At 40.6% G+C, this 26889-nt stretch overlaps 1 protein-coding gene across 6 annotated transcripts in view; it reads right to left on the reverse strand.

Moving 5' to 3' along the window:
- GRIA4 (glutamate ionotropic receptor AMPA type subunit 4) overlaps positions 1-26889 on the reverse strand; it is a 295426-nt gene that overhangs the window by 139847 nt on the left and 128690 nt on the right. The gene's annotated exons all lie outside the window — the stretch shown is intronic.

Raw genomic sequence — 26889 nt, forward strand, 5'->3', positions numbered from 1 at the left:
AATCAAAACTCTGCTCTGTTTAATTTCCCTACTGTCATGGATCAAAGGCTGAGACAACTATAGCTATTCATATCTGCTCCTCCCCAAATTCTGTCCTCCATACTGTAAGATGCAAGACTGGGGGTGCAATACACAGATTCGTGGGGAAATAATAGATAGGAGAATGAATTAGGGGAAGTCACGGGTACACAAGATCTCTGGATTGCAGCCCTGCAGCGAAATCACATTAAAAGATATGTGCCTGCTTTCCTACATGTAAGGTTGAATTACACAAAGAGCAGATATAGCTCAGAGAGCAACAGGACACTGAAAGAAGAGGAAAGCAATTGACAGCCATAATGTCCTGTTGCCTTCCATTCACTAGACCTCTACATGCATTAAAAATATGTCTTGGTTACCTTCACATTTGTAAACTAGAGACTCATTTAAAACGCAGCTGAAGGGTGAGTATCAGATTTATAGCTTCAAAGGCAGCTTAATTTGAATAAATCTGAATCTGCTCCCAAAAGTTGATTACTTTTTTAAAAAAAGAGTAGTCTCTGGTATGCATATTGTCAATCTTCTTATTATCTGGGTGTATTGGCCACATGCTTCACAACATTAGGTGCTCCATTATAAGGCAGTGTAGTGTGAATCACGAATTTGTGTACCTTGGCTCAATGATCTCTGACACTCTCTCCCTAGATGTCGAGCTGGATAAACACATTGGCAAAGCAGCTACTACGTTCTCTAGACTCACAAAGAGAGTATGGCTTAATAAGAAGCTGATAGCATATACCAAGATCCAGGTCTATAGAGCCTGTGTCCTGAGCACACTCCTGGACTGCAGTGAGTCCTGGACCCTTCGTGCATGGCAGGAAAGGAAGCTGAACATGTTCCATATGTGCTGTCTCTGACACATTTTTGGTATCACCTAGCAGGACAAAGTTCCAAGTAGAATAGTCCTAGAATGAGATGGAATTTTTAAAGCCTATATACATTACTGAAACAGCAACGTCTACATTGGCTCAGGCATGTCGTGAGAGTGGCTGATGGTCGGATTCCAAAAGATCTCCTGTATGGAGAATTAGTGCGGGGAAATCGCCCCAGAGGGAGACCACGGCTGCGATACAAGGATATCTGCAAGCGGGATCTGAAGGCCTTAGGAATGGACTTCAACAGATGGGAAACCTTGACATCTGAGCGTTCAGCCTGGAGGCAGGCGGTGCATCATGGCCTTTCCCAATTTGAAGAGATCCTTGTCCAGCAGGCTGAGGCAAAGAGGCAGTCCCGAAATGAGCAAAATCAGGGAGCTGGACAGGGGACCGATTATACTTGTCTTCAGTGTGGAAGGGATTGTCACTCTCGAATTGGCCTTCTCAGCCACACTAGACGCTGTTCCAAGTCCTCCATACAGAACACGTTACCTTAGTCTCTTGAGACTGAAAGATGTCTAATAAACAGTGTGAATCAATCAGCAAACTGAAAATATATTGGCAAACATTTCCTTTCCCATTCAAATACCATGGTAGCAGTAAATGTTTCTTGCCTTCATATGACGTTCTACTCATTCTCTTTCCTCACTCCTAACTGCACATACACATGTATAAGGGTTGGTCTTTTGGTTCCATTCTATGCTTCTGCAAATCTTCGGTTTCAACTAAACTGCTTTGTGCACGTTATCGCTATGAAACAATTTCCCATTACTGAAGCCAAAACTGGATGGTATCTGGGCCTTACTTGATTAGGTCTTCTTACACATACTCATGGGTACCCCTATACAGCAGAAGTCTTTGACCCAAGCAGGGTATGTGAGTGTTTCACCCACTCATTGTGGGATGAACTACTTTGCCCTTACTGACCCTTTCCTTCATTTTTGCCTCAGCTCTGCCCTTTTCTTTCTTACACACATTGTGGCCACTCCACCAGCCATGCTGATGTCTACCTGTAATTAGAGATTCATCTGATCATGTTTGGATGCAGTCTGGAATATGGCATCTTTTGCTACAATAAAGCTCCTTGTGTTGGCCTCTCCCTTTCCTTTTGGCATCAATACTATTTTGGACTCACTGTGGCAGGCTCAACTCTAATTCACATCCGGTCTCTAAACCCATTTCACTGACCCACACCTGCCACGTGACAAAGGCCAGAAAGGAATACAAGCCCCAAATATCTTAGAACTTCCAGTTTATACAAAGAAAAGGCTTTGGTGGCTTTTTGCAGAGGTACAGTGAAAGTGAAGGATGTAGGATAGATATATTCCAGAGTCGCAAACTGTTGGTGGTGGTATGTGTTTTTGAGTCACTTCCAACTTCAGGTGACCTTACGAATGATGGTCTCCAAAACATCCTGTCTTCTATGGAGTCATCATGATACCAAGTACTTTTCCTGCTATTGCCTTTTCTAGAGGCCTCCAATATTTTAAATTAGTCAGATAACCACAACAAACACATTAACTTAGCTACAAGCCTGTACAGTATTGCAAATCTGCTGTGTGATATCAACTGTGGTAAGAGGGTGAAGGAAACTAATTTTCAAGAATTTAAAATGCTCTTTACATGCCATCCTCCAAAATGTTTATCTATTGTATTTATTTATTTATTCAATTTATACCTTGCCCATCTAGACCGACATCTACTCTGTCATTGGTGAATATTTTGAACGTAGGTACAGACAGAGACTATTTGCTTTGGCATGCCTAAGGCTAATATCAGCCATGTGACATTAGTGTTGACATAAGAAATGCTTTGTTACACTTTTGTTATATACGACATAGACATAGTAGATTGTATACTGTAGTCTGTTTACTAGCCAAGAATATTGTTTGGGGGGATTGTTAGAAATTAGTGCAAAAAATGTCAGTATTGAGGCATTCATACAGATTATACAGTCAACCCACTGATTACAATTTAGACTGATCAACATATTATATAGCTGTTATTTGCTTCTGTTTTTTAAACTACGCTATGGCCAGATGCCTGCTTGTACAGCTCTGCTAATACTGTAACATAATCAGCTACAGACTTTAATATAAATTTTTTCCTATTACCTCTCCCACTCCAAGTCTCCCAAATGAACCCATTCAACCTGCAGCAAGTTTTGGGTATTTGGGACAAGGGGAAAGCTTTTAATATCTGCAAATCACTGTCGCTAGTCCTGTGTTTACTCAGTATTGGTGTATCAACCAATATAGATGCTAAGTAAATGCAACAGGAATATGTCAATAAATAACTTCTTCTGAAATTACAACAGAAACCGCAAATGTTGTAGAGTGTCAAATCTACATGGGCTAAGTGAGAAACCCCATAAGGACTTATGAAAAATGTTTCCCTTATATTTATAGGATTTATCAATACTCAGCTTTCGCAACGCATTTAACACTATAACCAGCTCCACAGAGTAAGCATTCAGTGTTTGATTTTGCAAGACCTGAGATTCTAAAAGTGAATATGTATATAGTATATACCACCATGCTTGATTGTGAATATGTCTGGATAGATTGGAAGTTTTTGAACTCCTGATTTGGTATCTTCATTTCAGTAACTCCTGATTTCACCATTGTTTAGTATGAGAATGCAACTGGTTTTATCCTGCCTCATCTTTTTAATAATTCCCAAGTGTAAATTGGAATGGTTGAAATTTATAGGCCAGATTACCTGAGAGAAAAGGCATCATCTCATAACATTTAGTCTTGAGTCTTTCTCAAGTACAGTGGTGCCTCGCTTAGCGAGCGCTCCGTTTTATGACGAAATCGCTTAGCAATGACTTTTTCGCAGCGTTTTTGCGCTTCGTTTAACGATGGTCCCTATGGGCGATTTTTGCTTAGCGATGTTTTCGCTTAGCAGCGATTTTTGCTGAACGAATTAACATCGCTAAGCAAGGCACCACTGTAAATAGCCTTGCATTGCATGTTGGGTATTGCTGCATATAAATCTAGCTTGGCTTGTCTCTAATATTAAACAGCTGTTGTGTCTCCGGAGGATGATGACACCATTCTAGTATGGCTGTAAATTTGCATCTGCCTCTACATTGACTCTATCAGGAGCATGTACTGCTGTGGGCCAAATCTTTCTGTGAAGGCACCAAGTCGACAGTAATGCACTTAGGCTCATAAGGGTTTGGGACATGTTTGCTGGTATCTCACCACTTTGATGTTGTCTTATCATGGGTTCAATAACACAGGGTGAAATCGTATACTTGGATGTGTGAAGGCCAGAATCCTGTTGCATTTGTTACACTAGCAGAAAGGAGATGATGTCACTGGAAGAGGAAGACTGCCACTCACTGAAAAGTTTCAGCTTTGATACTGCACTTACATGAACTACATGCAATGAGACTGAAAGTGTGTGAGTCATGCAAGCCCAGGATTGAACCAGGAACTTTTTAATTATCAGCAATCTCCTCAGCAGTGTTATCACACTTACGCCACTATAATTTCTGCAAAAAGATATGGGCCAGTATATTTTAATTTCAACATAATTATAAAATAAGCAAGGCTAGGATAAACCTAGCATAATTTAATGGTTAGGGTACTAAATTTGGATCAATGAAAGAAATGTGTAAATCCTTGCTTACTCACAAAGTTCAGTTTTGTCATATAGTAGTTGTCATACGTTCCTGTGGTTAATATGGCAGTTACCAAATGCCCTGATCCCAGCTGTTCTTTCTTAATAGTTTTATTAGTTTTAATTAACTATGTTTACATCAAAACAAATGACTATGTATCTATAGCTTTAATGGAACACTGAGATGTCCTCTTTCTTGATCTGTATTCTCTGGTTAAGTGGATGAGGAACAAATCCATTCGCCAACCATAATGGCTGGTAGATGTTCTCTCTCATCAATGTCTGAAGAAAAGCATCAGAAAGATAAGCAATGGGGAGGGAAGGGGGGCAGGGTATTGCTGGGAGGGTATTTGGTAGGGTTGCACTTCAAATATTTCTCCAAATAATATCCATCATTTGAGGAAAAATCTGTAATACATGAACCACTTCAGTGGCCTTTTGTATGCTGTAGTCTACTGTGTCTCTAAATGCCTTGCACCTGTGGCAGAAGATAAATTTCACACACACACACACACACACACACACACACACACACACACACACACACACAGAGAGAGAGAGAGAGAGAGAGAGAGAGAGAGAGAGAGAGAATTGTAGTGAACCGTGGACTTGATGTTTTCTATTTTTTATAACTTCATTAGATCACACCAGAGATCTTTAATACATCCTTTTCCTTTCAAACACCCTACTTGAAAATTCAAATGAAGATACATTTCAAATTAAGGCCAGTCTAAATTAATAATGTTCTTATATGTAATATAGGAATCTATTTTTGAATTGAGAATGTAAATAAGATTATAGTTGACAGAATATGAGAAAGAAGGCAAAGGTACAAGGTCCTTTGCCAGTGGTAGGTCTCATATCCCCCTGACTACCCCAGTTTCAGAGGCATACCCCACTAACAGCTCCCCTATAGCTAAAGGAGAAGAGGAATGACTAGAGAGTCCTAACAAAACATTGGAGAAATGCAGGAGAAGAGAAAAGAGTGAACCCCAGTGGGAGGAGGAAAGAAAAAGCCTCAGAATGGGTGAAAAGATCCCACAGGTAGTTAGTGACTGAACAGGGATGGATAAAAAGGAGAGTGGGAAACCTGCGAAGAAGGAAGAAGGGCATAAAGGGGAAGAGGAGGAAGTGTGGGGAGATGCACTTGAGGACCAGGTGAGATGAGGATTTTAATACGGAAATATAAGAGGATAAAGACCCAGAACGCCTGGAAAGATGGGACTACATAAATAAAGAGGATCTGTGCAGAGGTACGATAATCCAGTTCTGCATTCCCAATAAGTAAACTGAAAGGCACTGGAATTCTTCTGGTTCATATTGGGAAGAAACTGAGCAGTGTCAGAGAGCCCAAGATAAGAGCACACGGAAACCATATACTTCCTGTGTGTCAAGCTGGCAGAAACCTGGAGAGATTGGGATGAAAGCTCTAGGAACTCCCACAGTGACCCAAAACTGACAAAGCTGTGCCACCCTTTGCTTGGCTCAACCTCATTACCTTGCGCTGTCCCCTTTGAAGTAGGGAGACTCTGCCTTGTGGCAGAGACCTTCCAATGACAGAGGCAAGACGAGAGAAGGGAAAGAAAGGAGAGAACATTGAGTTGTCATGTATGTCTGGTTTAGCCCGTGCTCAAATTGCAGTTAATTTGACTCCCAGTTTAATAAATCTCTCATCTTTGCATATGTCTGGTTCATTTATGGAGCAATGGATGGAAGAAGGTAACCTGTCTGATCCCCAAGGGGATGGAGAGGCACACATAAAACTCAAATAAATGTTAATTTCTTAGTACTAAACTTAGAAAATCTTAAATCATAAAATATGATGATTCCTCAGGAGATTAGCTATTTTGCTATCAGGTCTCATCACACCAAGGATCCCACTTGACATTTCCATAGCACTTTACAGTGTTTAAATTATTTTTCAGTACTATTTCCAACCATCTCATGATTAATATTACTATCCCATATTAAAGGGGCTCACTTAAGACCACCTGGTGAGTTTTTAAACAAAGTCTATAAGGTCATTAGTGCAGCCGCTATGAAAGGTCTGAAGGAATGCAGCTTAATAGCTCTTATTTGCTTAGTGGTTTCAGCACCGCCACATTCTTGGACAACTAAAAGTGTGTGATTAATTCACCATAAGTTGGTACTGACTTCATGGGACATAAGAAAAACAAGAATGAATTTAGCAATAGATAACTTCCTTCCTTCTTCAGTTAATGAAGTTGAAGGCTGCATGAGTGGTTAACAGAATTTTCACCCACATGGAGGGACTTGTCCATTGGGTGCATATATGAGCTGGCTCATTTTATCTTCAAAAGCCAGTCACAGTATATCTGACCTGATCTTCTCTATTCACAATGCATTTGTTGTCATCTGTAACAACAGATGGGGGAAATCATAATGATAGTGTGAGTGATAGAATCCATATAAGGGAAGGTTGCGCAAAATTCACAGTACAGTGGGTCCTCGATTTACGAACTTAATCCGTTCCGGAAGTCCGTTCGTAACCTGAAAAGTTTGCAAGTAAAAACCAATTTTCCCATAGAAATGCACTGAAAACCATTTAATCCATTTTGGCTGTTTTTTGTTCTTAAGTCGAGGGATGGTTGACAAGTTGATTCATTAGTTCCCATAGGAACTAATGCAAAGCTGCTTAATCCGTTCCTACCACTAGGGGCATATTTTTTTTCCTTTTTCACCCCCTTTTTCCCTTTTTTTTGCTTCATAACTCGATTTTGCATTCGCAAGTAGGGTCTATAGTTTCCTATGAGATCAGTTTCGTAACCCAAAACGTTCACAACTACGGCCATTCGTAAGTTGAGGGCCCACTGTACATTACCTCCTTACTCTTAGAGGAGAGAAAAAGCTGGCAAAAATAATCTAGAACAGCAATGTGGTAGGTCTTTCTTCATCATAATTCACTCCCCCAATCTGCTTTGTGTTGTCCATCATCAAATTTCCAAACACGTGTCTACAAGGGGCATTTGCAATGCACATTAAGAAGCTGATGGGGTAGGGATGCAGTTTGCATGGAGTAATTAAGAGCAGACAAGTAGCAGATGAGAAAAGGATTAAGCAAATAATGGTACCACCACATTTTAGTAAATTTCTCTAGACCCATCATGAATATTCTGTTTTGGGGCAAAGTTAATTGAGATGGTGGTGGCTGATCAGTTGCAAGCACACATGGATAAGACTGTAATCTAGATCCATTTCAGTTAGTATTTAGACCACATTAAAATACCGAAACAACACTGGTGGGTTTGCAAGACAATCTCTTGTTGATACCATCAACCACAGCATCCTGATTTTTTGATACCATCAACCACAGCATCGTTCTGGAAAGACTAGCAACTTTTGGGATGGGGGCTCTGCTCTTCACTGGTTCCAGTCCTTCCTTGATGGCTGATCCAGGATAGTACAGCTTGGGGAAGCTGTCTCAAATCCTTGGGACCTCCATTATGGAATTGATTATCTCTACAATGCTTTTTAGCTTTTGAGCCTTGTGGTGCAGTGGTTAAACTGCAATATTGCAGTCAAGACTCTGCTTACACCTGAGTTCAGTCCTGATTGGTGCTGGTCAGGTAGCCATTTCAAGGTTGACAGTCTATCATCCTTCCGAGGCTGGTAAATTGAGTACACAGCTTACTGGAGGGGCAATGTGTAGCTTGCATAATTAAATTGTAAATCACCCAGAGAATGCTTTAAACACTATGGGGTGGTATATAAGCAGCACATTTTGCTTTGTTTCACTTTTTAATGCTAGGAGAATTCAGAATTTCGTACTTTGCTGTCATCAGTACACTGATGACATGCAGCTCTATATTTCCTTTGCTTCATATGCAGAGGATGCTATTTAGGTCCTTGAGTGCTGTCTGACATCTATAATGAACTGGACGAGGGCCAATAAATTGAAACTGAATTCAAATAAGATGGAGAGCATGCTATAAGGAGAAGTATCAGACCAGTTAGAAAGAAATTTACCTGTCCGGACTGGGGTTAAAATCCCCCTAAAAGATTGCGTCCACAGCTTGGGGGTACTCCTGGATCTGACACTCCCTATGGAGGCTCAAATACAGTATCAACCATGGCCAGGAGTGCATTTTATCAACTCTGTTTGATTGCCCAGTTGCACCCCTACCCGGATAAGAAATACCTAACAATACACTGGTAATCTCAAAAATAGACTACTGCAACACTCTGTACATAGGGTTGTCCTTGAAACTTCAGCAGATCCAAAATGTCATGGACAGACTGATTTCTGGGATTAGCAAATTTAGTTACATTTCCTCAGTCTTGGTCTGCCTACATTGGTTTCCTGCCTGTGTCCATGCTCAATTCCAGGTGTTGGTTACAACATAAGCCTCAGCCATTTAGGATCTCAATACTTGTTGGAACGTATCTCTCAGAAAAAGTTACCTGTTTCATATGCTTCTCCCAATATACCCTGTTAAATGTAACCACAAGAGAAAGGATAAAAAGGTGCCAACAAGGAGCCAGGTCTTCTCAGTGGTGGCCCCTATTCTGTGAACAAACTTCCAACTGGGGTGTGCCCGGCTCCATACTTTCTGATATTTAGAAAATTAGTGTATTGCCATGTTGATTATGTTGGTGGTGCTGGGGGCAGGTTGAGTTTTGTTAATATCTTATTCTGTAAACCACCCAGAACAGTAGATGTTCATTAATGGGGCTGTATACAAACCATATAAACAAACAAACAAACAAACAAATAAATAAAAACATTTCACCTCCCAAAATTAGTTGTCTTTTTGAAAATTAGCTATGATTTGTATTCTTGTTTAGTCTGTAAAATAAGTAGGTGAAAATTTTCATACAAACAGTGGTTTTTCATTTACCACTTTTATTGTAAATTCTTTTGCTGCCCTTTAAAATATCGCAATATTTCAACACTGAAACTAGCTTTATTCTGATTTTGATGGTTATCATATTTGAACGCCATTACAGTGGTGCCCCACTTGACGATTACCTTGTTAGACAAAGAAGTTGCTTGATGATGAAGTTTTTGTGATCGCTTTTGCGATCGCAAAACAATGTTTTAATAGGGAAAAATCGCTTCATGATGATTGGTTCCCTGCTTCGGGAACTGATTTTTTGCTTAATGACGATCAAAACAGCTGATCGTCGGGCTTTCAAAATGGCTGCCCGCTGTGTAAAATGGCTTCCCGCTGTGTTTCAGGACAGATTCCTCGCTTTACAGGCACCGGAAAATGGCCGCCCTATGGAGGATCTTCGCTGGAGGCTGAGGTATTTTGCCCATTGGAATGCATTGAACCGGTTTTCAATGCATTTCAATGGGATTTTTACTTTCGCTTGATGACGATTTCGCTCTATAGTGATTTTGCTGGAACGGATTATCCTTGTCAAGCAATTCACCACTGTAATTTTTATTATTATAAGGCACCCTGAGGACATTGCTAGTTGGTGTATAAATGTAATAAAGAAATAGGCATACACTTAATCTGTCTTCAGTGTAATTCTGCTTGGAGCAGAAGCTGCTTTTTAAAGTATATTTATTTATTTAGTCATTCAGCTTACATACTGTGCAATAGTGCAATATGCACTATTGCCCAGTAGAAGATTATTGCTTCAGAAAGAAATGAGAACTAATTTGGAGCTGTTTAGAACAGCTATCCTAGAATTACAGAATTTGATTTATGGGGGTACTTCTCTAAAGTATTTTCATATTTAAAAGCAACACATGCAGAATGATGACAATGAGATGTGGATTTAAATGTTCACTTGAATTAAATCTGTGCCAACCGATTGTCCTGAGGGCCTTATTCCTCTGCTGCTCCAGGAAAGTATTTATTATTTCTGCTTCCCTGAATGTGAGCAAGGTGTGTAGAGCAGTGAAAGAAAATAAGAATGATTCATACAGATACTTGGGCTACATTTAGACATTTGCAGACCTTGTTATTAATTCTTCCTGCTTGGCAGGATGTTCCAAAATTGGAAAGAGAGTATTATGAGACAGCATGCCATTACAGCTCTACATCTGGAAAGAAATCACCAGGTCATTCACTGTAGGTTTGTAGCAGAGTTGAGCAGTGAGGGGAAAATTGTAAGTGGCTCATATGATTGACACTACCAAAGCACAGTTTTAGGAAGAACAAGTAGTCTGAAAGGGAATGTATCCGCAACTATAGACTGGGAAACTAAAATGTATTTTATGTTAACAGTTGGCTTAGAAAGAAAGAAATAGCCTATGAATGGCAGCTGTTTTTGTACCCATAAAAGACAGAGGAGGGACAAATGAATAGCAACAGATCTGCTGGGGAAATGGAGGAGAAATCATATTGGAGAGTGAAGTAGAATCTAGTTTCACATAATTTCAAAGATCTCTGAACAGGATTCCAAGATTCAAGCAGTAACTATAATGTCACTCATGTAACGCGATGTGGAAAAATCAAACACTTAAGTTACTAATGTGTCAGGAAAATTAGGCTTTGCAAAATTCAGCAGTTGCTGCTCTCCACCAACAAGACTATTCTACTTCTTGTAATGTGTGACGTTGCTGCAGCTTCCATCTGTTTCCCCATGCTTCTTGTTCACTGCTCTCTCCTTTTTCTAGATGTTGATATCAAAATTAAAGTTCTTCTAAACTTCTTTCTTTAAGGGATTACTTGGTAAACACACAAGGCATCCAATTCTACTTTGTCCCATCTGCCTCCTGGGAAAGGCCTATGCAGCTCATAATAGCATCAGCTGCATTAGTATGATGCTGGGACAAGGCAATCCTGCACAGTTTACTTTCCATGAGACTTCCGTTTCATACAGAAATGAAAGCAGGAGAAGGGAATGTCCAGGTATTCCTTATACATATACATGCAAATAATGTATTATTGAAGCCTAAATCTTCAATGAGAATTGTGTGGGCTGGGAGACAGCCTACAGAACTATCAAAGACTCTTCACTCATGGAGGGCAACAGCAGCATGCAACATAAGCTATCATGGGATAGCAAATTCACCCTGGTTTTAGACTAGACTTTGCAGGAGGTATCCAAGGTGATGAATCCTATCCTTAAGTTTAGTATCCTATTCAGCTTTTTATTTACTTATTTATGTATTGATTGATTGATTGATTGATTGATTTGATTTGATTTATACCCCGCCCATCTGGCCTAAAAGGCCACTCTAAAGTTGGGACTGAAACCTGAAGCAGATTCACAACCCATTAAGACAGAAGTCACTAACCTTCACTGTTTATGTGGAGGCCAATCTATTCTGTACTGACCAGGCCAATGTATAAAGAACATGTTGTTGTTTAGTCATTTAGTCATGCCCGACTCTTCGTGACCCCATGGACCAGAGCACGCCAGGCCAACCTGTCTTCTACTGCCTCCCGGAGCTGGGCCAAATTCATGTTGGTGGCTTCGATGACACTGTCCAACCATCTCATCCTCTGTCGTCCCCTTCTCCTCTTGCCCTCACACTTTCCCAACATCAGGGTCTTTTCCATAGAGTCTTCCCTTCTCATGAGATGGCCAAAGTACTGGAGCCTCAGCTTCAGGATCTGTCCTTCCAGTGAACACTCAGGGTTGATTTCCTTCAAAATGCATTGGTTTGTTCTCCTTGCAGTCCAGGGGACTCTCAAGAGTCTCCTCCAGCACCACAGTTCAAAAGCATCAATTCTTCGGCGGTCAGCTTTCTTTATTGTCCAGCTCTCACTTCCGTACATCACTACAGGAAAAACCATAGCTTTGACTATGCGGACTTTTGTTGGCAAGGTGATGTCTCTGCTTTTTAAGATGCTGTCAAGGTTTGTCATCGCTTTCCTCCCAAGAAGAAGGCGTCTTTTAATTTCATGGCTGCTGTCATCATCTGCAGTTATCATGGAGCCCAAGAAAGTAAAATCTGTCACTACCTCCATATCTTCCTCTTCTATTTGCCAGGAGGTGATGGGACCAGTGGCCATGATCTTAGTTTTTTTGATATTGAGTTTCTGCCTGTTTTTTGCACTCTCCTCTTTCACCCTCATTACAAGCTTCCTTAATTCCTCCTCACTTTCTGCCATCAGAGTGGTATCATCTGCATATCTGAGGTTGTTGATATTTCTTCTGGCAATCTTCATTCCGGCTTGGGATTCCTCCAGTCCAGCCTTCCGCATGATGTATTCTGCATATAAGTTGAATAAGCCGGGGGATAATATACAGCCTTGTTGTAGTCCTTCCCCAATTTTGAACCAATCAGTTGTTCCATATCCAGTTCTAATTGTTGCTTCCTGTCCCACATATAGGTTTCTCAGGAGATAGACAAGGTAGTCAGACACTCCCATTTCTTTAAGGGCTTGCCATAGTTTGTTGTGTTTGACACAGTCAAAGGCTTTTGCATAGTCAATGAAGCAGAAGTAGATGTTTTTCTGGAACTCTCTGGCTTTCTCCATAATCCAGCGCATGTTAGCAATTTGGTCTCGAGTTCCTCTGCCCCTTCGAAATCCAGCTTGCACTTCTGTGAGTTCTCGGTCCACATACTGCTGAATCCTACCTTGGAGGATTTTGAGCATAACCTTGCTAGCGTGGGAAATGAGTGCAATTGTACGGTAGTTGGAGCATCCTTTTGCACTACCCTTCTTTGGGATTGGGATGTAGACTGATCTTTCCAGTCCTCTGGCCACTGTTGAGTTTTCTAAACTTGCTGGCATATTGAATGTAGCACCTTAACAGCATCATCTTTTAAGATTTTAAATAGTTCCACTGGAATGCCATCACCTCCACTGGCCTTGTTGTTAGACAAGCTTTCTAAGGCCCACTTGACTTCGCTCTCCAGGATGTCTGGCTCAAGGTCAGCAACCACCCTATCTGGGTTGTCCGGGATATCCAAATCTTTCGGGTATAGTTCCTCTGTGTATTCTTGCCACCTCTTCTTGATGTCCTCTGCTTCTGTGAGGTCTCTCCCATTTTTGTCCTTTATCATGTTCATCCTTGCACAAAATTTTCCTTTAATATGTCCAATTTTCTTGAACAGATCTCTTATTTTTCCTTTTCTATTATTTTCCTCTATTTCTTTGCATTGTTCATTTAAGAAGGCCCTCTTGTCTCTCCTTGCTATTCTTTGGAAGTCTGCATTCAATTTTCTGTAACTTTCCCTATCTCCCTTGCATTTTGTTTCCCTTCTCTTCTCTGCTATTTGTAAGGCCTCGTTGGACAGCCATTTTGCTTTCTTGCATTTCCTTTTCTTTGGGATGGTTTTTGTTGCTGCCTCTTGTACAATGTTACAAGCCTCTATCCAAAGTTCTTCAGGCACTCTGTCCACCAAATCGAGTTCCTTAAATCTGTTCTTCACTTCCACTGTGTATTCATAAGGGTTTGGTTTAGATTATACCTGACTAGCCCAGTGGTTTTTCCTGTTCTCTTCAGTTTGAATTTGAATTTTGCTATGAGAAGCTGATGATCAGAGCCACAATCAGCTCCAGGTCTTGTTTTTGGCTGCAGAGAATATAATCAATCTGATTACGGTATTGCCCATCTGGTGATTCCCATGTGTAGAGTCACCTCTTGCGTTGTTGGAAAAGTGTTTGTGATGACCAGCTTGTTCTCTTGACAAAACTCTATTAGCCTTTGCCCTGCTTCGTTTTGAACTCCAAGCCCAAACTTTCCTGTTGTTCCTTTTATCTCTTGACTCCCTACTTTAGCATTCCAATCCCCTAGAATGAGAAGAACATCTTTCTTTGGTGTCACTTCTAGAAGGTGTTGTAAGTCTTCGTAGAATTGGTCAATTTCAGTCTCCTCAGCACTGGTGGTTGGTGCATAAACTTTGATTATTGTTATGTTGAAAGGTCTGCCTTGGATTCGTATTGACATAATTCTATCATTTTTAAGATTATATCCCATTACAACTTTTCCCACTCTTTTGTTGACTATGAGGGCTACTCCATTCCTTCTACGGGCTTCTTGCCCACAATAGTAGATATGGTAGTCATCTGAATTGAATTCGCCCATTCCTGTCCATTTTAGTTCACTGATGCCCAGGATGTCAATGTTTATTCTTGCCATCTCCTGTTTGACCACATCCAGCTTACCAAGGTTCATAGATCTTACATTCCAGGTTCCTATGCAGTATTTTTCTTTGCAACATCGGACTTTCCTTTCACTTCCAGGCACGTCCACAGCTGAGCATCCTTTTGGCTTTGGCCCAACTACTTCATTAGCTCTGGAGCTACTTGTCCTCCGCTCTTCCTCCTATAGCATGTTGGACACCTTCCGACCTGAGGGCCCCATCTTCCAGCGTCATATCTTTTATCCTTTTGTTTCTGATCATAGGGTTTTCTTGGTAAAGATACTGGAGTGGCTTGCCAGTTCCTGCTCCAGCTGGATTGCGTTTAGTCGGAACTCTCCACTATGACCTGTCCGTCTTGGGTGTCCCTGCACGGCATAGCCCATAGTTTCTCTGAATTACTCTTCTATTTTTTCCAACCTATAGACAAGAACATCTCGAATTCCAGTTCCAGTAATAGATTTCAATGGCTGGAGAAGTCCCACTTCAAACCTCATTCTGGCTGCGTCAGACACACTCCCACCCTAGCACTGACAGCTGTGTGTCTTTATTTATGCCTAGCATACTATTGTTAAAAGAAGAAAGCAACAACAAAAACATAGCAGTAAATCATGGCAGCAGCAAATGTAGGGTTGAGTTCTATAAATTCAATGCAGAAATGCCAACTAAAAGCCATTGAAGGCTGTAAAACTGCAATATGCAATATAGCGCATGCTATAAAAGAGATGTAGTTGAGAAAAATAACTGACATCGGTTCTAATCACACAAACGTATAATGTGTGCCATGGCCATCAAAAAGAGTTGTATAAATAAAGCACATTACTTTCTGGTATTTCTGATGAGCAGATGTTCTAGTTTTTTTGTTGATTTGTTTCTGGGACACCCATTGCTCTTCTCCCCCCCCCCCGCCCCAGCACGCACTTTGCTTCCTGTGAAAGGCATTCAGAATTGTCCAAGTGAAAGGGAACGACTCTGACTAGGTCGGATTGAACATCACCCCATTTGACAGCTGTGTGTTGGTAATACTGGAAATGTTTCTCTAAGAGCAGAAGAGGTTCCGTTAATCAGCATTTCAGTGTAGTCTTTCACATATCTCTAAGTACACTCACATCTGAAGGCCTCTTCACTCCTCGTCATTTCTTTTGCATAATAAGCCAATGGTGATAGAGCTTTAAAGAATTTACTGCAATTATGTAGTTTTCTGTCATGATAAGTCTATATGAAATAAGCTTTTTGGAGCAGAATTTCATGAATTAAAATAGATAACGATATGCTCAGCAGTATAGTAAGATCTCTCTAACTCATAGACATACGTAACTTACATGATTCCTATAATTTAAAAGACTATATTTGAACACTATTTACATGGGGATACATTTATCAACAGCAGTGAGAATGATCAAACACATCCACACCATTTATAAATGCTGTGTGATTATTGCTCAGAAACAGCGCTCTTCTTATTACGAGGTTACAACTTGTATTCTTAAAATATATTCTTTGTTGCAATTAAATTTTAAATATATCCAAGAGCAGAACTTTGATTTGACTGTGAATTTTGAGCTCATTAAAATCAATTTCCCCACTATCCAAACCTGAAATGATATTCCTTATTCTTCTACTCATGTTAATTAGGAACTTGTAGAATGAACAATAGCAACAAAGGGAAAAGGAGGGATGGTCACACACTTCAGTTTCCATATGCCTTTCAAAAAATGAGATTTTTGAGCATGCCCAGGTTTTTGGGAATATTTTAAGGAAATGCTCACAAAAAGCAATGACTTAAGCCCTATCTAGGCCTGAATGTGTGAATAGGACCATAACAGTGGTAGGGATGTGCAGATATAAATTAAGCCCGTAAGAGATCCTCAATATGCATAAGTCAGCCAGACCTCTGTATCTTAAGTGCAAAAGTGTGCAAAAGGACATGTTTATCCAAATGTGCTTACAACTTCCTTTTCAAATTGACATCCAATATATGTACATCTGACTCATTTTGGTAGTGGTGGGGAAGTCATGGGGCAGGTATATTCCTGTCCTCACCATTATTATTTCCCTGTGTTCCTGTGAATAACCGTTTTGGAGCAATTTTGTCCACATATCCTAGCTCTGTTTCCATGAGCCAGATTAGACCATTTGAAAAGGCATCTCAAATTACAGAAATCTTAATCTATGACAAGTATGAAAAAGATTGATTCAGAAAAAAAAGTGTGCTCTAGGATCCACAAACCTGGTGTTAGTGATTAAAAAAGAAGAAAAACCATGTCCGGGCTCACTTGAATTGCCTTTAAATACAATAAAAATGTAAGCTGGCGGAGGTGGGTCTGGGAAGCGTCAAATGCCTGTTTGGTTGAAGGATGAACCAGCACAAACCACTGAACTGGAGGTTTCTGCCCCTCTCTAATAGTCAGTGTAACCAGACCCTGTGTTTCCTCTTTTTTTCAAATGGAAAATAACTTTTTCAGCAACAATCCTTGCTTGTTAACGAATTACTAATGAACTGGTCAAGGAATGCACAGTTTTAATTAAGGATGGGAAGGAACCATTCTGGATCAGTCAAAAGACCTATCTAATCCAGCTTTCTTCTTTTCCCCAAATCACCAACCTATTGCCTACGGGACACACCAAAACAGAATAAGAGCATTACCACTGCCACTGTTTGTATCTTTACATCCTTGTTGTCTGTAGCATTTCTATACTACCCAACTAAATGAACACTAACGTACCAAATATATTCAAATAAACTGAACATGTAACTTGTAAAAACTTCTAAATGAGGACTGGGCAAAGTGCTGCCTTCAATGGGCTACAATACCACCTGCCCTTTCTAGCACCCCCATTTATAAGGAACACTGAGAGTTATAGTCCAGCTTCTGGAGGACCACACATTGTCCATCCTTGATCTAAATTGCTACAGAAATCATCACAAACCACCAGTAACTCATCTTTGGAGGGCTGCTACCAGAAATATTGGATGAACATTTAGCCATAGCCATCATAACTTTTGCCATCTTGATTCACTGTAAGCCTTATATTCCATGAACTTCCATGACTGTCTCTTCAAAACTATTTAACTCAATAGCTGTCAACACATCTTAGGTCAATGAATCCCATAGTTTAACTATGTAATGTATGAAGAAATATTTCTTATTTGTCCTCAGTCTCTGAATCCATTATCATTGGATGACCTGGAGGTCAAATATTATGAGAGGGCAAGAAACATTTCTCTCTCTAACATCTTCATATCATACAAAATGACTTAAAAAAACCACTGTTCCCTGTTAACAACTCTTACTTCTCTAAACCAAAAAACCTTGGATTTTGCAACATTTTATCAATCTCTAATATATTTGCATCCTCAGCATAGAATTTGAATCATAGCATAGTGAAGTTGGAAGGGGCCTATAAGGCCATCAAGTCCAATCCCCTGCTCAGTGCAGGAAAACAAACCAAAGGATATCTGCCAGGTGGTTTTCTAAGTTTCTCTTGAATGCCTCCAGTGTTGGAGCACTCACCACCTGTCAAGGTAATTGGTTCCACATTATTACAGCTCTAACAGGAAGTTTTTCTTGCTATTGTTGAAATTTAGCTTCCTGTAACTTTTTCAGGGTAATAGGATACTGGGCCTACATTTTAACTGAGCAGTCCACAAAATTTTGAGATGATTTCCCTGGTCATTCCCTCCTCATATCTAATCAGGGCATAGGTGAAATTTGTTTTGGCCCAATATGCACCACTTTGCATTATAATACACTGAACTCAATTTGCCATTTTATATGTTTTATATTGCTTTTAATTTTGCCTTTTTAACCGTAATATATATTTCATTTTTAAAGAATGTGTATAGTGTTCTTAAAACTGTTGCTTGTATTTCAGTTTTAATTGTTGTGAGTTGCCTTGGGTCCCCAATGGGGCACATGAATGAATGAATGAATGAATGAATGAATGAATGAATGAATGAATGAATGAATCTTGCTGCCTAGTCAGTTAGTTTGGAGCTCTTTACAATTGGTTTTTGTGTGTGGTTTTTTTAGGTTTTGTTTTTATCATTCTAAAAAATTGAACTAGAAGTGGGAGGAGTTCAAATTAACTTTTTCTCACATAATTACTTTTCTGCCACTTTTTTTGCTACATTTATCAACGGCTCAATTTCTCAATTTTAATTTTTGTTCAGTTTCTTAACATTTCTCAAAATGATCAAACAATGGTCATAACAGCCATTTAGAAGATTTTTGCACAAGAATTTATTTTTGGTTTAAGGTAACACAGATTTATTAATATTAGAAGTTATGCATCTATGCCACTAGTATGTAATTTTGTTTAATCACCAGCACATTCCGCCTTCCCCAATAACAGTTTTTTCCAGGTTGGATATAGAACATTCCTTGTTAACTTCATATGGTCTAAATGTATGAAGTGAATTTAGGAAATGTAAGTATTAATATTTTTGATAAAATTCTGCTTATCTTATCTGGTAAAAAGTCTGTTTATTGCTTGCCAATTTTTGTTAGAAACTATTTTTATCTCACTAGAATGGCTGCATTGTTTGTGTATTACCCACTTACTTTTATGACCTTAGTTTGCTAGGTTTTTCCTCTTTGGATTCTACGTTTATATATTCTGCCTCTTGTGGGGCGGGGGAGACACTCTGTTTTAAACATAATATGAAATTCATTCAGCTGTACAGCCTATGTTCCATAGCTGCCTTCTCTATTAAATCTGCTTTGCAGCATCCTCCTTTGAACCTTTTATGCAGATTCCTTAGGGAATTTACAACAAACCACCTAAAGCAAATAACTAGAAGAACAGAAAACCGAGGGGGTGGGGTGGGGGTAGAAAGAGGAGCAATTGCAACAGAAGGGAAGGCTGACGTCGCAGAAATATAGGACGGAAGTTGCTGAGCCTTCTATTTCTAAAGCAGTTACGATCCCCATTAGGATAGCCCAAATAATAACCACTGGTTTCTATTTCTTTTTGATTTGGATGGATTCATGTTGGCAACTAGATTCTAGGGGTTGTTTAATCACAACAAGACTTCTTGCTCCTTGTGCCACTTTTTACTGGAAGTCATAAGAACATAAATGCTGGGCTGGGCTTTATTCCAGCACCTAAGGCCTGTCAAGACCAGTATTCTGATCGTACCATAGCCTATCAAATGCCCATGGGAAGCTGCCCTCAGGCCACGAGTGTAACAGCACACAATTCATGTTCTCCAATAACTAATAGAGGAGATGACATGACAGACATCCTGAATGACAGCCACTTATGAAACTAGTGTCTGTGAATTTGTCAATGAGTTTCCAAGCCATCCAAGCCCAAAGCAGCAAGTGCTGCCTCACTTCTAGAAATCCACCCACCCACCTACACTTACCATATTACTTGGGTGTTTGTTTATATAGCACCATCTGCATACATGTTGCTTTACAGTGAAACCTATGCCGCTGGTCTCTGCCACCGGACCTTGCATTCTATGCTACAGTGAAGGAAGACAGAAAGATACCAAAGAACAGTGTGACAGGTGGGAGAAATGGAAGAGTCACGTGGTGTCAAGTCATAAATGTGAGCAGGTATCATCAATATCATGTAAATATACATAGCCTCAAAAAGGGATGAGAGTAAAGTCAAGCATCATACAGGAGAGTGGTGCTTGTAGCAATAAAGATAACACCCCACAGATATCTGGACTAAAATGTTCCAGAGTGGCTGGAAAAGTGTTTTATAAGGAGACCAATAATATTAACCACCTCTTCTGCACTTCTCACTGGGCTATCACTGCGTTACTCATTCACGCTATGAGCAGAGGGGACAGGTGCAATCTTGAAAATGACAACTGGGTTCCAAAGAGCCACAAAATGAGTTTATTTGACACGTCATAACTTCAGCTTTCTGTTCATGAAAGTTTCCCCCCCCCCCCCGCCAATTTTTGAAACAGAGAAAACTTTGAGAAGCAGCTTTAAACATGGCATGAAGGCTTGTTGAGAGAAAACCCAAGTCCCTTGGTACAGCTCTTTGGATCCCAGCTGCAGAGAGAAGGGAGAGTCTCTGATAGAGGTTCCAGGAGATGCAGCCCCTTCAGGGATTCTTACTGGTTCCTTCTCGTTTCTTATGAATCGGGCTTCCACGATTCTAAGTCAGCCGTGGATATTAAATCATGGATTAGTTTCACCTTATGTGAGATCATTCCAGGAAAGCTTCTGCTTTTGCAAAGCATAGACTCCTCCACCACCACCCCCGCCCAATTTTCGTTTCAACAAAATGCACGCCTTGTACCTTGTAAATGCTTTGGACGTTTGTCTGTAGTACACGGATAATGCTTCTCAAAAGACAAGTTAATTTTTCTGAACGAGAAACTCAATTTGGAGTCCAATTGGCGCTTATATTTGTTTTACATTCAATGTTTATTTGGCATCACTGCCAACCCCTGGCAGCTGCCACTATGCCTGCCTTTGTCTCCCGCCACTGTGTGTTCCAGCACTGAAGCCAACACCTGTGGCCACATAAAAGGCTAAGTACAGCAGCTGCCGGACTCAGATGTCCACAGTGAAATAAAATTCTAAAGCATACGAGTTCGGATGTGTGGCTGGCTTTCTCCTTTGACTCCTTTCAAGGCTTTCTTGGATGCTCGCTATGCAGGATACTTCATTTATCAACTGTCTGTCAGCCAGTGTTACCTTAGGTTTACGAGTGGCCTTGAATACCCTCATTTTACTAATGATGCCCCTCAAGTCATGCCAATGAGGTAACTCTGAAGTAACTTCCTGGAAACCAGTGCCGTGCTTTTAAGACATACTCTGCTGTAAGACAATGAATCTGAGTCCAGCTGGACGCCGCCATCACTAAGGAAGGTATCTGACACAACAGAGAGAGCTGAAACAGGCTGTGTTTGCTATCCTGTTGAGTGTATCACAACCCTTGTTTTGTTTATGACAAACGGAGTTTCTGTTTTGCAAGAAGAAGAGGATTGTCACATCCATCTAGAAAGTATTCCCGACTTCTTAATGAAAAATAAACCTATATTCTGTGAATTTTGGAATAACTCTGTTTTGCCACCATCTATTATACCTTTGTACTGAAATTATAGACACACTTTCTTTTTTGCATTGGTTATTTTATTTTTAGAAATTTGGTTTTGTGTAATGTTTTATGAGTTGACTACTGTAGTTTTATTATACTTTTACATTATGTTATTGTAAGCCGCCCAGAGTAGTGGCTTAGAAACTTGATGGACAGAAGAAAAGTTCAATCAATCAATCAATCAATCAATCAATCAATCAATCAATCAATCAATCAATCAATCAAAAGCAGCAGGATACACCATGGGATATGCAAAAGCTGTATCTTTATCTTCAAGAATATTTCAATACATCTATAGGTTGGTATGAAATGTTTCAGATGCTTACTTATCAGCAAAATCAGATAACTCATCTTTGAAAAGCAGATCTGACCCATTGTTATGTGTTGCATGTAAGCAACTGTTGCGTTTGAAACACAGACAGCAGTACAGATTTGAATCAGTGTTGATCACCACATACATAATAACTATAAATCATTCTGCAAAAGCACCCAGACTCATTCAATCATACTAACTGGAAACCTGTTTCCTATTCAGGACACTTACGCACAAATGTAAATATCTTATTTTGCCCTTAGGGGCTGTGAATCACAGATTTTAAATGTCTAGGAGAAGGTTTGAAATACAGGAGATTTGACGTTGTCTTTAATACATTTGAACCAGTACATACAAAATAAACTGGTGTCTGTTTAGCTAAGTGTACAGTTATATAAAACTTGGAAAACTGCAAATATGAATGAACCACACACACATCTGTTTCTAAATTACTATATCATGGGAACAAACTATATGGTGACTAATAAACAAAAACACAGTGAAGACAAGACAGATGTACTTTTTTATGCAGAGAGCCAGTGTGACAGACTAGGATAAGGAAACTTGGGTTCAAATTCCTGCTCAGCCGCTGACATGTTACTGGCACGAAGAACCACTCATTTAATATCTTAGGTACATTGAAATACCTATTAGAATTGCTGTAAGTCCAATGTGACACAATGATGCTACAGCAGATAAACCATTTGTTTGTTTACATTTGTATCTGTTAATTTCCCTGTCTGTCTGTTTATCCCCCATCCTTTAGTTGTTTGATTTTTTAAAAAGCCTTATCAACTTACTTAATGTAATTCCAGTTTTAATTTATCCCTAATTTATTGGGTTTTATTTGCTGTATAGGGACTTTTTCTAGGTGTTGAATTGAAGTCCATTAAATGTGGAGTGGAAGGAATTGGATTGTCATTACTCTTCAATTATTTTAACTCCCTCCCCTTTAATTAGACTAATTACACTTGGTTTAGCATAGTCATCTGTGTATAGAGGGATGAAGAATTGCCTGGGATATGTCATAATGAATAAAACACTTAAGAGCAGGGCTATACTAGTAGTGGTGGGTAGGTGGTGAAGGGCAGGCTGTTATGGGAGAGCATGCTCCAGATGTTTAATTCAATTGTTCAAAATAAGCTCCAGTTTGTGAATATGGGATATTGTGCTTCTATACCCACAATATAAAAAAGCCAGACCAATACTGGTGCAAAATATTGTAGCCACACTGCCAGCAAGAAAAAGGATGCCAAGCTTTACATAGCAAAGAGCAGCCTGAATGTTGACAAAACCAATGGCAGCAGTCAAGATGGTTTACAGGATACCCTCTTCTGCTCACTACCATTCCTACTCATTGAAAAGCAGCCCTGACAATTGCTCTGTGTTTGGCTGAGAAGTGGTAAACTGATGAGAAAAAAAAGAGTCAACTTCTGGAATTTTCCTTTGCATGGAGTCATGTTGTAAATGGTAGTGGTGCTGGGGGACTCCTGTTCAACACCCTGAATGCATGTGGAGTGTCTTGGGGTTCCCCATACTATTTCATATATACATGAGAAACCCAAAAGAGGCTGTGGAATGGTACCACCAGTATGCTGATGACACCCAACGTCATCTGCTTTTACAGATCTTCTGGAAGGCCCTTCTCTCAGTCTCTCAGGACCCAGACCCCACCTCACCCCCTGCCAATTTCACTCTAGAATCTATAGTACTCTCTTACACAGTTGAAATTCTACTAATAAAAACAACCTCACCGTCATTATATGTTTTCTATTTTATCAATTTAAAAATTCACTGCGAAAAACCAACAGTATTCTTGCATGAACACTAAATCAATTGAGTCAAATATTTTGACTCCATCTCCAAGAATCTCCACCCAGCATAGCCAGTGATAGAAAATTTCAAGTATTATAACTCCAGTATACATGGATAGCCAAATTCTCCGACTATTGAACTAATAAATATAACATTAATCTTTGTGCCAATGACACGGACATAAGACATCTCATAACTTCTTGACATACAGTACTTGTAAGGATGTTTCAAGTCACATGATCACTGGGAAGAAGCAGTTGGTGGTTAAGCTAAAGGAAGATGAATGATGTCTGCTTATGGGTATCCTTGAGAAACACATTTCCGATTCTTTGGATGTGTTTTATAACAGAACAGGCAGCCAGTAAAAAAAATCAGCAATTTCACAGCTTAAATAAATGAGCTGCTGTATAGTACTATCTATTTTTTTAAAATAGTTTTTAAAATATTTTTACAAGCAGGTGCTAAGGATGTTGGCCAGGAAGGAGTTAAATGCTTTATTTCATAGTGAAGGCCATGGCAGGGTTAAAAGTGACAGACTGAGACCTTCTCTGTGGGCTTACTGGAGACACATTCTGACTGGCCAGAATGCAATGCTATGCAAAAAAGGAATTCTAAGAAGTTATAAAGAAAGGCAGCAATTTCAGAGGTTTTAAGAGTTAAAAAAAAATCAGTAACTAAGGGGTTTGAATAGCAGCCAGGATTTCCCTAATTCCTGTGGATAAATAAAAAGAGGTTAGAACAAAGGGCTTCCCCCCCCCAGGTATGCAAATTTTGTTTTATCTACATTTTCCATATATTTTCTAAGCTGTAGAAAAAACTTGCTTGCCTGTACACAGGGGTAAAACATTGAGTTTCTTGAAAAACCACAATTCTAAAACCCTTTGGCCAAACATTCCTAAATTTGGCACAGATCAAGAGCAGACTTTCTGCTACTGTTGTACCAAATATGGTACTGATCCAAAGTCCCATTTCATAGCCATAATTTGTTGGCACCCATGTGTTTTGTTTTTGTTTGTAGAATCCTGTTTACTGTGCTTACATAAAATATATGATACGAGGGTAGTTCCTTGGGTCCTTCTCCCAGCCATCTGAATCCATGTGACCCTATCAGGTGACCTTCTGATTTGCACATGTGGCAAATAAATGCCAGATCAGTCCAAAACAAAGCCGAATGAATGCTAGACCTCCTAAAACAGGGGTCCCCAACCCCCGGTCTGTGGCCCTGTGCCAGGCCGAGAGGAGCTATCAGCTGGGCTGCGGGGACACAGTGGCAGCCATTACAAAAAAGAGATTGGCAGGGAGGCCATTTGAATTTCCCCAGCTCCTTCTCCCACTGCTGGGTCTGTCCGCGCTGCTGGCTTTCCAGGCGGGTTCCGGCAGGCAGAGCCCAGCTGGAAAGCAAGCAGCATGTACAGACCATGTGTGCGGGGGGGGGGGAATATAAGTGCTGGAAAAGTGGCTCGTTGGGACTGCAATGGTGGATGCTGGGAGCCACGATCCAAAAAGGGTGCTTTGCCGAGCTGGGGATGAGGGTGTGTGTTGTTGCCCTTCTAATGATGCTGTGGCTTGCAATAAGAAAGGATCGCTTTCAGTAGGCCGCAGATTTGAAGGGACTTGGGACAAGGTGGAGGCTCCTTGCCAAGCCTTTCAGGTGCCCCACATTTTTGGGGGTTGGGGTGTGTTCCTCAGGGTTGCGCCTGAGGCCCTGCACCAACTGACCTGCCTGCGCCCCCCTTCTAAAATGCCACCTGGGGAAGCGAGCCTTCCCCCTGGGTGACATGTTGGCCTCTTTCAGCGTGCTCAAAAACAGGGTGGGGTGGCAAAGGAGAAAAGTCCGGCCACACTTTGGGGGCAAACTCGTGTGTGTGTGTATGTCAGGGCCACTGCTCCCTGCCCCGGACCCACCAGCTTGTAATCCAGACTAACGCCACCTCTCTCCCCCCCCCGTCCCTTTCAAAGGCTTTTGGTGAGCTCAGGGAGGTCACCGGGACCCCCCTTTTGGGGAGGGGGAAGGAGGGCGAGGACGAGCAGCATCCCTATCCTGTCCCTTCTTAGAGCGCGCTGCGAGCTGGAGGCTCTTCCCCCTCTGCCCCTGGAGGCAGAGCCCGGTGGAGAGGCCATTTCAATTTCCTGGGCTCCTGCCTCCTGCCGCTGGGTCTGTCCACACTGCTGGCTTTCCAGGGGCTTTCCAGGTGGGCTCCGGGAGGTAGAGTCTGGCTAGAAAGCTAGCAGCACGGACACACCCAGCAACTGGAGGCAGGAGCTTGGGAAATTTGAATGGCCTCCCCTGCCTCCAGCTGCTGGGTTTCCTGCCCTCCTGTTCACAAGGGAGCCCTCCTTGCCCCTCCCCCCAAATATGGCTTCCCCATTTCACTGGAAGTTGTTTCTCTCAGAGACATCAGGACACGAGTACGATTCTATTAAGCCACCTAGTGGTCAATCTTGGTAATACACATTGGGAACATGTATTTCTGGGTTTTATTTATTTATTTAGGGCAGTCCTGCTATATTGGGGAGCCACAACCGGTAGTCAGTAAGTCAAGGGAGCTATGAGTTTGAAAAATTGGGGAACCACTGCTTTACTCACTGTTCCAGAGATTTACAAGACCTGACAAAGTAGGTTTGTGGGAGGGAAATGCCCTACTGTGAGAATGGAAGTTTGCTTGTACAATATTAAAGGAAGCCCTAAGAAGTATTCTGCCATATAATTAATGAGTTAGAAGCTTTGACCTACAAAGGATTAGTTCAGAAGATATTTGCTCATCTTCAAGGTAAGAAAGCACTTCTGCTATTGTATGATCAGCTCCGTACAATTTTACAATTGCAGGGAAAAAGTCACAAAGTAACCGGCTCAATCTCCATTTCAAAAACACTGCCAGTTTCAAAGCTGCTGCTATAAGTTTCTGAAGCATGACTTACAAAGCATATTGTCAGAAATAAAGTTCTGAAGGTGCCCTTAGTATGCCATTGTAGACTTCCAGTTTCCTTTGGAATTCAGATGAGAAAAGAACAATTCAGGCTGGATAATTTTTTTTCCAGTTTTGAACTGAAAGTAGGGAGGTGGCTGGTTGTTGTTTTTTCTTTTTGTTTTGTTTTTGGCTTTGAATAAAGGGAACGTACAATTG

The sequence above is a fragment of the Pogona vitticeps genome, chromosome 3, assembly GCF_051106095.1.
Source record: "Pogona vitticeps strain Pit_001003342236 chromosome 3, PviZW2.1, whole genome shotgun sequence".
Lineage (NCBI taxonomy): Eukaryota > Metazoa > Chordata > Lepidosauria > Squamata > Agamidae > Pogona > Pogona vitticeps.